This window comes from Lithobates pipiens, unplaced genomic scaffold, assembly GCF_037356315.1.
Source record: "Lithobates pipiens isolate NorthernLeopardFrog02 unplaced genomic scaffold, aLitPip1_a1.2 Scaffold_13, whole genome shotgun sequence".
Lineage (NCBI taxonomy): Eukaryota > Metazoa > Chordata > Amphibia > Anura > Ranidae > Lithobates > Lithobates pipiens.
The window spans coordinates 489630034-489642213 of record NW_027507718.1 but is presented as its reverse complement, the minus strand read 5'-3'; the positions used below and the strand labels follow the sequence as shown (position 1 = coordinate 489642213).

The window sequence follows — 12180 nt, the reverse complement described above, 5'->3', positions numbered from 1 at the left end:
TACAAAACGATTAATCGTGGAAATTGTTCCTGATACCGAGGGCCTTAGCGCATTGTTTAATAAATGTCAGCTGTGCTGATCATACATGAGTTTCCATGCGGTGGGTCCCCGTAGCACACAATGGCGCTCTCATACAATGTAGCGATGTCGGGATCCTCGCAGGAAACAAATGTATCTTGTTATGTGATGTGTGGGAAGTGCAGCTGGAGGGGAGGAGGGGGCGTGGCCGTGCGCGCTGTGATTGGCAGGCGGCCCCGCCCCTCTCCAGGAAGCTGGGCCAACCCCGGGATCTCTCCCTGGATATGTGCAACATGGCGGATCACAGCGCCTCCTAGACACCCCCAAACCGGGACCCCCCCCAACCCCCACCACCCGATCCGGGACACCATGAGGACACACTGACCCCCACCCACCCTGCCTGCCTGACATCGCCCGACTGCAAGTTCTCTGGGAGGAGATCAGCACCCTGGAGGAGGAAAAAACAACCCACCATCCCTGGATCCTTCCCAGTACATCCCAGTACGTCCCAGTCCCCGGAGGAGAACAAGGGTGAGAGCGCCGATCCCTTCCACTACCCCCCCTATGTGTGTGTGAGTGTGATAAGGGGGAGGGGAGCACTGGGGGGGGGGGGGGTCATGTATATATCACTGTATACCACCCATCCCCCCTCTGTATACAGGGGGTCATCACCCCATCTATGTCTCTGCAGGTATATATATATTCACTATATGATGTGAATATATAGATTCATATACATTCAGTATATGCTATGTACTACATCTATTCACTATATGAGAAGTACTATATGTTCACTATATAGTCTGCAGTATATAGATGCATTCAGTATATGGTATGTAAAATTTTATATATATATATATATATATATATATTATCCTTTTTTTTTTTTTTTATGTTTGTCTTCCTTTTTTTTCCCCATTATATGGAATGTACGAGGTGTGTGTGTGTGTATGTATGTATGTGTGTGTGTGTGTGTGTGTGTGTATATATATATATATATATATATATATATATATATATACACACACACACACACACACACATTTTTATTTTTCTATTTTTTTCACTATATAGAATATACTAGATATAGTTATATATTTTCATTGTACAGTATATACACACAGTACATACCATATAGTAATTCCCATACCATGAATCCTATAATACACACACTCTATGGTAGGTGATATTATCGCTCTGTCGCTACTTTATCTATGATATGTATTGTATATGCTCCTCTCTCTATGGTATATAATGTAGATGTTCTCATGTTCAGTATTGGGGGGGGGGGTCTGACAGGCTGTTGAACTTTGTGTTTCTGTAGTAACAACATGTAAATGGTGTACAGATGTTACACTCAGCCTGTAGGTGGGCGGCTGCTGGAGGTGGATGGCTGTTCTTCTTCTTCTATACGGAGGGGAGGATGCCATCCGTTGGCTCATGTCTGTGACTCAGAGCTGGCATCATGTAGGGGGGATCATTGGGCTGCACAGCCTTTACTAAGATAAATTCCATCCTGTTTCCCCCCCCCCCCCCCCATATGTATAGCATTTCCTATTATTGGTTCCGTGGTTAGGGGGCCCTATCTATTAATGGTGCCCCCTCACTCACTTAGGTCAGAACCTGAGGCCAGCTCTATACTACTCATGCTTGGAGGTGGCCCCCCCCCCCCCGCACACTATAGGTGTTCATTTGTGGTGTCCCCCCTGCACAGTATTGGTGTCCCCCTTGCACAGTATAGGTGTTGGTTGGTGGTGTCCCCCCCCTTGCACAGTATAGGTGTTAGTGGTGCCCCTTGCACAGTATAGGTGATGGTTGGTGGTGTCCCCCCCCCTTGCACAGTATACGTGACGGTTGGTGGTGTCCCCCCCTCCTTGCACAGTATAGGTGACGGTTGGTGGTGTCCCCCCCTCCTTGCACAGTATAGGTGACGGTTGGTGGTGTTCCCCCCTCCTTGCACAGTATAGGTGACGGTTGGTGGTGTCCCCCCCCTCCTTGCACAGTGTAGGTGACGGTTGGTGGTGTCCCCCCCTCCTTGCACAGTGTAGGTGACGGTTGGTGGTGTCCCCCCCCTCCTTGCACAGTGTAGGTGACGGTTGGTGGTGTCCCCCCCCTCCTTGCACAGTGTAGGTGACGGTTGGTGGTGTCCCCCCCCTCCTTGCACAGTGTAGGTGACGGTTGGTGGTGTCCCCCCCTCCTTGCACAGTGTAGGTGACGGTTGGTGGTGTCCCCCCCTCCTTGCACAGTGTAGGTGACGGTTGGTGGTGTCTCTCCCCCCTTGCACAGTATAGGTGATGGTTGGTGGTGTCTCTCCCCCCTTGCACAGTATAGGTGATGGTTGGTGGTGTCTCTCCCCCCTTGCACAGTATAGGTGATGGTTGGTGGTGTCCCCTCCTTGCACAGTATAGGTGATGGTTGGTGGTGTCCCCCCCTCCTTGCACAGTATAGGTGATGGTTGGTGGTGTCCCCCCCCCCCTTGCACAGTATAGGTGATGGTTGGTGGTGTCCCCCCCCCCCCTTGCACAGTATAGGTGATGGTTGGTGGTGTCCCCCCCCCCCCCCTTGCACAGTATAGGTGATGGTTGGTGGTGTCCCCCCCCCCTTGCACAGTATAGGTGATGGTTGGTGGTGTCCCCCCCCCCCCTTGCACAGTATAGGTGATGGTTGGTGGTGTCCCCCCCCCCTTGCACAGTATAGGTGGTGGTGTCCCCCCCCCCCCTGCACAGTATAGGTGGTGGTGTCCCCCCCCCCCCTTGCACAGTATAGGTGATGGTTGGTGGTGTCCCCCCCCCCCTTGCACAGTATAGGTGATGGTTGGTGGTGTCCCCCCCCCCCCCCTTGCACAGTATAGGTGATGGTTGGTGGTGTCCCCCCCCCTTGCACAGTATAGGTGATGGTTGGTGGTGTCCCCCCCCTTGCACAGTATAGGTGATGGTTGGTGGTGTCGTCCCCCCCTTGCACAGTATAGGCGATGGTTGGTGGTGCCCCCCCTTGCACAGTATAAGCGATGGTTGGTGGTGTCCCCCCCCCCTTGCACAGTATAGGTGATGGTTGGTGGTGTCCCCCCCCCCCTTGCACAGTATAGGTGATGGTTGGTGGTGTCCCCCCCCCCCCCTGCACAGTATAGGTGATGGTTGGTGGTGTCCCCCCCCCCCTTGCACAGTATAGGTGATGGTTGGTGGTGTCCCCCCCCCCCCCTTGCACAGTATAGGTGATGGTTGGTGGTGCCCCCCCCCCCCCCCTGCCCAGTATAGGTGTTGGTGGTGTCCCCCCTGCACGGTACAAGTGTCAGTCTCGTGTCAGATTTGGTCGTGTGATGACGCATCCAAGAAGCCATTGAACATCCTCCTGTGTATGGGGCTGCTCTGTCCTCCATTTGTGAATGGATATCTTGCTGTTGAATGAGAGTGAGTTTTTCATTATTAATCAGCTGATGCAATTGCAGGTTTCTAATGAGGAAAGTGGCAGTGTCTGCATCCCTTGCGATGTAATGCACCCTTTGGTAGTATCTCACCAAAAATTAAATTTTTGTTGCAGGGGATGCCTAAAATCTGATTGTATCTTAGTGGAGACTTGTGGGAAAAATCACACAAGCTGGGGGGTGTTCCATATAGTGATGGTGTGCGGAACTCCTCCAGGTAGTCAGATTGCATTGAATGTTGGAGAAAATGACAGAGCTGCAGATTGGAAAGGAAAGGTCATTGTTTAATATGAAATTCCTCATCAAAAGATTTTATTTATTGCATCAAAATATACAATATAGAGAGGTTGTTGAACAGATCATGACAAAGGGATAGAAGAAGCTCATAATAAGTTGGTGAGAGTACAAGATATTCCATAATCAGAGTCCCATGTGCTGGTACAAGTTGGAAGGAAATATATTTTACATTGAGATATTTGGGCGGAACCAACAAGAATAAATGAGATTTATCTGAAGAAGAATTTTATATGCAATTCCAACATTATTTGTGTAGCAATTGTGTACACTATATTAGAGACCGGAGAGGGGAAGTCCAGCTGGTTTCACCAACCACACTATAAACCCACCCCGTCCCCCCCCCCCCCCCCCCCAAAGCCCCTCATATATTGAATTCATTTTCTTTTCCCTGAGAGCGGGTTACCTATTTCTGACCGGTACCAACTACTACTTCTGCTTTGCTCGTTTATGCAGAACGTTGGATTTATATAGATTTATTAAATGCTGTATCTCTATACATATATACGGTATACAGCTGGACAGTGGTGTGTGTGTATATGTATATATACAGGGATTCAGCCTTATAATTATGGGATACAGCTGTGTGTATATAGTACATGCACATCTGGAGATTCAGTGTTGGATGGGGACATGTATATAATAAAAAAAATATATATATAATTTTATATAATCTATGGAAAGTGTGTGTGTATATATAATATTATACATATTTTCCATAGATAATCAAAAATGTAATAATTTGTTTTATTATCTATATAAAAAATATAATTTATTAAAAAAAAATATCCTATCTATCTATCTATCTATCTATCTATCTATCTATCTATCTATCTATCTATCTATCTATCTATCTATCTATCTATCTATCTATCTATCTATCTATCTATCTATCTATCTATCTATCTATCTATCTATCTATCTATCTATCTATCTATCTATCCTGCTAAGAAACATATATTTATTTTTATCTATGGGAAAAATAATACATCTATCAATCTCGCACTATACAGCTGTGCAGATGTTCTTCCAGTGTGACATGTGAAGTGTGTGGAAGGTATGTGCTGTGTCGGGGAGGAGTGCGGTGACACCATTGGGAAAGGCCCATCGCTCGGGGTGGGTTAACCCCTCGTCTCCCAGCCCCAGTATGGGGGCCGTGGCCTCCCCATGTGTGGATCAGCCCAGGCTCTCTTAGAAGACAGTCCCCGGTGTGATCCGTTACGTTGCAGTTAAAGCCATAATAAACTTTTTTTTTTTTTTTTTTCTTCTGTATTTGCACATTCTTCAACTACTTGTTTCGTGGCTCCCATTTAACCCCGTCCCTGCCACAGCTGTCAGTATGTTTTTTTTTTTTTTATTAAATTTTTTATTTTTGTTTCTTTTTAATGAGTGTTATGAAGTCACAGTAGTAGACATTACATATTATTAAAGTGTATCTACACCCTGCACATTTTTTTTATAATGTAAGTTTTGCATAGAATGGGAACCCCCCGTCAGGTTTTACTGTGATCTGAGATTTCCTTTTCGCTTTCTGTTCTGGAATGTTCTTTAGAAGACAGGAAGTAAGGGAAAATTTGTGACGGGGACCAGAAAACTGTAAAAGCCAACAGAGGTTCTAGCATTCCCCGGCCTAACTTAAAGTAGAACTAAAGGCAATTTTAATTTAGTTTTTTATTTTGGATAGAGTGGAGGGGGATTAGAATACCTGTTGTGTTTTTTATTTTTATTTTTTTATTTATTTTTTTTGCTGTCTGTGTCCCATTCGTTTGATTTTCCCCTCTCTATTTGAAATGTTTACCATCATCAAAAGTGAAAGAAAATTCCAAATTTTGGGTTGCCACAGAACAGCCAGAGGGAGAAACCTTACAATGGGGACACTAGTTCTGGTGACAACCAGGGGTGCTCTAACTTTGGAGGGATTTCCTCTCACTTCCTGTTTTGGCTATGGGACAGGAAGTGAAGGCAAATCTCCCAAAAAAAAAAAAAAAAACCCTGACAGGGTATACCCCTCCCTTCCTCTATCCAAACGTCATGGGTCTCCATTAATTGTACACCACATTATGCTTTAAGGCTTGACTTCAGGCAAACACAAAAATATACATACAAAAGCTATTTGACCTTCTAAAGCATTCATTGTTTATTTTTGTCCATTCAGTCTTCAGATTAACACAGCTTTATTTTACACTTGTGGTTGGGGAGAGGCGGCAAAAATAGGTGGTTGAGTTGCATTTTTACTGCTCCTGAACCACAAAGGCAGCTATATGGGGGTATACACAGCTCAGCAAAAATGAACATCATCACCCCCTACCCCCCCCCCCCCCCCCCCGGGTTGGGGTGAGTTCAGTGGGCAGTACCACCTGCCAAACATGACCTATGATTCGCTATGGGGCCGTGCTGCAACCTCAATGTTGGCATGTTGTAATGCACGTTTTTAGGGGTTAATACAGACGGCGAGGAGCTGACACAACAGGTCCTCTCCACCTGTCTTTGAAAAGCTATCCACTGTGGATGACGCATATGTAAACAAGCAGCACCACTTACAGGTCTTGTCCCCCCACCCAGCCTGTGATTGGACGTTAAAAGGAGAAGCAACACACTGAAGAGCTCATCTCTCTGTTCTCTCCTCCTATCAGTATGCTACTTGCACTGCAGCCCAGTTACTGGCTCCTTGTGTTGCTTCTGCCTCAGTCTTCATGATATATTAATAAATACAGAGCAGCAGTGATTTATAAATTTTTTTTTTTTCCTGGTGTTGAGCCTACAACATCTATCAGGCATAGAGACAACAGCACAGCTGCAGTTGGTTGGAACGGATCCACCATAGATATCACTGAGGACAGGTTTTGCAGTCTAATGCCCCATACACACAATCGGAAATTCGCCCAGCAAAAGACCGATGTGAGCTTGTGGCCAGAAATTCCGACCGCAAGTATGCTCCATCTGACTTTTGCTGACTGAATTCCCGCCAGCAAAAGATTGAGAGCAGGTTCTCAATTTTTCGGTCAGAAAAAGTTCCGATCGGAAATTCCGATCGTCTGTAGCAATTCCGACGCGCAAATTTCCTACGTATGCTCGGAAATGATTTGACACATGCTCGGAAGCATTGAACTTCCTTTCTCGGCTCACCGCGTTCTTGATGGTCGAAAGTTCAGAAAACGTTTGTGTGACCGTGTGTATGCAAACCAAGCTTGAGCGAAATTCTGTGGGAAAAACCATCCAAGATTTTTCTAATGGAAAATCCGCTCGTGCGTACGCGGCATAAGGTTGGGTTACAATCAGTTATGCGCTCTTTTAGATTTTCCAATGTTTATGTACTGCAAGGAGCGTTCTGATTGGATAATATGATGCACTGATGGTTCAATTATCAAAGAAAAAAAAAAAAATAATTGAAGTGCAGTTGAAATTCCGAATGCGTTACAATTTGATCGGCTTTTTACTTGAAATCTACTGAAGCAAAAACTGGGAAGAAAAAAAAAATCCAGACTAGTCGCTCATTTTCCAAACCTGACTAAAAAGGATTGTAATTTGTCAAAAGCCAAAAGGTTATCTGTGTATGTGTGGCTACCATTAAAGAGGAGCTCCGGGTATTTTTTGCCTATCCATTCCTGAGTTTTACACATCTCTGCCACACAGCCTGGCAGGGGAGGGAGACTGTGTTTTTATTTTTTTTATTTTTTTTGTGCTGCAGTTTACTAAGGCTGGCCATTAATTATACAATTTTCTTATTCAGTTTCCCTTTTTAGATTTACAAAAACTGTATAATAGGAGGTCAAACAGAAACACTTTTAATGTGTATGTAATCAGGCAGGCCCTTGCTCGACATAGTTGAAGGTAAATCTAAAGAAAGTTGAATAAGAAAATTGTATAGTGTATGGGCAGCCTTAGACTTGTAGGTCTCCTCAGCCTATGACTAGACACTGAAAGGAGAAGGAACAGACTGATGACCTCATCTCTCTCTGCTCTCTCCTACTAGCAGCATGCTCCTAGCACTGCAGCACACTTAACTGGTTCATTTTGTTGCTTCACCATCCTCCAGCCTGAGATCTGATGTACAAGAGGCTGATACCTCAGTTTCAGATACTTACACTGCTTGTATTTGAAATAAATAAATTGAATAAGGTATTATCCTGTTGGTACCGACAGCATGCTTGGTGCCAATATGTGTACCAACTGGCCACATATTTGCATGCAATATTTCAAGAGTGCATGCTTCCGCCACAGTTATCAACAGCTGACGGAAAGCTCCCGATCATGTGACTGCCGTGACAGCCTTTCACAGCTGTCACATGATCACAAGCCCCGCCTCCCGGCATCTTAAACCCCTTAAAGGGCCAGGAGGTGCCAAGAGGTTAATGAATACGGAGCTGTGTTTAAGTGACCCTAAACAATATCCTTATTCTTCAAATATAATCCATACACATTGCTACTTAAAGTGGTGTTCGCTAAAAAACAAAAACATTTGGAATTTTTTTTTTAACTCGCCTCTAAATGCCTGTTGTTAGGGGGTCCCTCGTAGTCTGCCTCCTTCAATGCCTGGGCTCCTGGCATCACTTCCCCTCGGCGCAGGAAGGGCCCAGCTCTGCCCCCTCCCTCCTGTCAGTCATCTGGGACACGTGACGGGTCCCAGATGACTGCACGGCCAATCACGGCGAACAGCGCCGCTCGCGCATGTGCAGTGGGTGCCCGGCTTTGAAGTTGCAATGCCGGCGTCGCCAAGCGGAGGGGGGGGGGGCCAGCGAGGCTTCGTTCCCCCACATTGCTGGACCCTGGGACAGGTAAGTGTCCGATCATTAAAAGTCAGCAGCTGCAGTATTTGTAGCTGCTGACTTTTTTTAATATATTTTTTATTTTTTATTTTTTTAAGGGGAACTCCTCTTTTAATGGGCATGTGATCTATTTTTCTAATTTTTTTTTTTTTTTTTTTAAGTGATCCAGGCAGCTTTACGTTCACCTGATCACTTTTACTGCGCCGGGAAGGAACCTCTTCCACCTTCTTCGCCAGCACCACCTGCGGTGGTTCTCGCGTTCCTTCAAGGAGCCAGGGACCGTGGTAGGCAGTCAGGATGACTTAATGCAGAGGAGAGGAAGAACATCAATTTTACAATCTCCTCTGAGACAAATAAAGTTGAAGCGATAAGGATTTAGTCACTTCAGGTTTCACAGCTATCATTCCCTGGCTGTTAAAGGGAAGCAGCTAATCAAACATGATCTGCGTTAGGCTAGCTGCTTTGGAGGGCGAGACTTCAGGGGTCTAATAGATGTCTCCATAAAGAGTGACACTTGGTCAATGCTATCACTAGGGGGCTTGTTTGCCACTTATGATCGCATTAAAGTTCAATGAAAAAAAAATTAACTTTAAAAATAAAAATGTATATACAAAATTAAAAGCACCCAACACCAACTAACCGCCCCCCTTTGCACACATGCAAATGCTAACACGAGTGTATGCCTGCCACACATATGTAAACAATGCTTTATTTTTCCACACATGTGAGTCATCACCATGAACGCCGGAGTGAGAGCAATAATTCTAGCACCATAATTCACAAATAACCCTAAACTGATAACCTGCAAGGCTTTTATGGTGTCCCCTATGGATAGTATTAGGTATCACGGTTTATGGCTATTTCACTGGTGTACTCCGTTTTAAAGCTTGACACGTTTAGTATCCCTTTACTCGACGTAACATCATCTTTTATATATTTTTTTTTTTTTTTACCATAAAAATTGGGTATTTTATTGTGTTTGTGCACTAAAATTAATTTAATTGTATTTTTCCTGAAAATTTTAGCTTGATAAACTGCTTTGCAAATATCGTCTCACATAAAAAAAAAAAAAAAAAAAAAAAAAAAAAAATTGCAACAGCCACCATTTTATTCCCCAGGGTCTCTACTTTCTAAAGCCCCCATACACACTATCAGATTTTCTGCTGATTTTTGTCTTCCGATTTACCCAAACCATGTAGTGCAAGGGCCTGCCTGATTGCATACAAATTGAAACTCCTAAGGTTTGAGCTCATATTATATGGTTTTGGATAAATCTGAAGGAAAAAAATCAGCAGAAAATCTGATAGTGTGTATGGCGCTTTAGAAAGCAGAGACCCTGGAAAATAAAATGGTGGCTGTTGCAATTTTTTTTGTTTTTTTTTATGTCAAACGATATTTTCACAGCAGTTTATCAAGCTCAAATTTTCAGGAAAAAATACTTAAAGCGGGACTCCGTTTTTTTTTTTTTTTTATTTTTTTTTTTTAAAAGCCAGCAGCTACAAATACTGCAGCTGCTGACTTTTAAAATAGTGACACTTACCTGTCCAGCGCGCCCGCGATGTCGGCACCCGAAGCCGATCGCTAGGTCGTCTGTCGGGTCCTGCCGCCGCCATCTTGGGTATGGGAATCAGGAAATGGAGCCTTTCGGCTTCATTTCCCGGTTCCCTACTGCGCATGCGCGAATTGCACTGCGTAATAAGGACGCTCCCCGCTGCCTCTGGGAGCTGTGTTTCCCAGCAGGCAGCGGGGCACTTGCGGGAAGGGGCGGGCACTTGCGGAAAGGGGCGTAAGTTACGCCCCTTTCCGCAGAGAGCTGTCCCGGAAGTGGGTGCAGTTACCTGGATTATCCAGGTAACTGCACCCCCCCTCCCCCCTGAAAGGTGCCGATTGTGGCACCGGAGGGGGGGAGGGTTCCGATAAGCAGAAGGTCCAATTTAGGGTGGACCTCCGCTTTAAATAAATTTTAGTGCACAAACACAATAGAATACCCAATTTTTATTGGGTATTCTATTTATATTTATTTTTAAGTCTTTTTCTAGGAAAAAAAAAATGCTGATTTTTACCATGGGTATGTGAAAACTTGCCCCAGATAGCATGTAGTTAGATGATCCTCCCAGTCAGATGTAATTCTTGTTAATTGAATCACCAATTACCTTCTGCTGTCTATCTGGGATTCTAGAAGTGTGGTTTCCTTGTAGTTCCCAACTCCGCCCACCTTTTGTGGCGTTTCCATACCTCCTACAGAATCTGTGCTATAGATGGCTCGCATACAACTTTCTATAGCGCACCTCTCGCTGAGGGTCATCCTGGGAGGTAGACGGCCATGAACTTTAAACTGAGTGAATACTATATTTAAAGCTCTCATACTTTGCAGGCCAGATTTGGGTCGAGGGGTACTTTTTGGGCTTATGGAGGCTTAAAAAAAGCAGGTCTGTTCAGACACATTATGTTGCTCGGCATCAATATGAAGGCTAATGAGTGTTACGTGGTGACAGGTTCACTTTAAACCTCCTTTGAAGTGTAGTGTTTTATAATCGGGCGTGCAGAATTGCCTTCTTAGCTTGTGACCTTTAACCGAACGACTGTTCTTCAAGTGGCTTTCATGCCTGTCCCATGTTCCTAAAAGTTGCGGGCAGTTCTACTTTCAGGAAATCTTTCGTGTAGTGCGCGAGACCTCAATGCAATAAACAGAAGTGTTTTTTCTTTTTTAGCTCAGTGCTTCTAAAGCTCGCCATGCGCTAAGAGATTTTCAAATGAACATTCGTATGGAAATTCTCAGTACATTCGATGACTTGACTAAAGTTGTTTGAAAGAGCTTTGAAATTTCCATTTTGCTTCGAACATTTGATTTAGGAACGAATGGTCTTTCCTGAACGAAAACTTCATACACTGTTAGAAATTTGTTTAACTCCTTTTGGTGCCAGCCGTACGCAAATACGCAGCCTCTCGGTGCCTGGTCCTTAAGGTCAAGGGGCCGCATATTTGTGTGAATTGCTGCCAATACACCTGTGCCAAGAGCGCGCGCCCGTCAGTTACCATCGCCTGACAGCTCCTGATCGATCCTTGCGATTGGGAGACTTCGGGTCATTAGACCGCCTTAATAGCCAATTCACAGCGGTCACATGGTCTTAAGCCCCGATCCCCACTGGCTACTATGTTGGGAGCATGCAGGGAGCGCGCTCTCAGCGCGGTAAGTTCTTTACACAGGGCTGAAATATATGCGTCCACTTGGCGCTAAAGTCCAACCGCCGAGAGATTTGCATACAGCCGGCGTGAAATGACTATTGCCGGCCATACACGGTTTGAATTTGAAAGGATTTTCTTCTGAAAATCCTATATAAGAATTTTCGTACGAATTTCGCACCGTTAGTGGGCTGCAGCAAAGCCGATTTTCGTGTGGAAATCAAATTTGAGGAATCGACATGTTAGAAATTTTTAGAAAAACTAACGATTTTCTAATAAATGATTGGAAAATCGTTCGAGAAATGTAATAAGAAAAGATTTACGGAGAGAAAAGAAGATTCCTGAGCAAGAAAATTTATTTTCTGTAGCAACGTGAGGTGAAATTGAAGGCTTGATCGGCAGAATTTCGAAAATCAATGGTGGCATCATCGGATCACAAAAAAACAAACTTTCTGATTTTGAAAAGAAAATTTGTTTGAAATTCGACCATGTATGGCC

At 44.7% G+C, this 12180-nt stretch overlaps 1 protein-coding gene across 1 annotated transcript in view; it reads left to right on the top strand.

Annotated features, from left to right (window-relative positions):
• The first annotated feature begins 261 nt into the window (after positions 1-261).
• PTPRA (protein tyrosine phosphatase receptor type A) overlaps positions 262-12180 on the top strand; it is a 206262-nt gene continuing 194343 nt past the window's right edge. Inside the window, exon 1 of the mRNA XM_077478003.1 lies at positions 262-549. The gene's annotated coding sequence lies outside the window, so the exon portion shown is untranslated. The remainder of the gene's footprint in view (positions 550-12180) is intronic.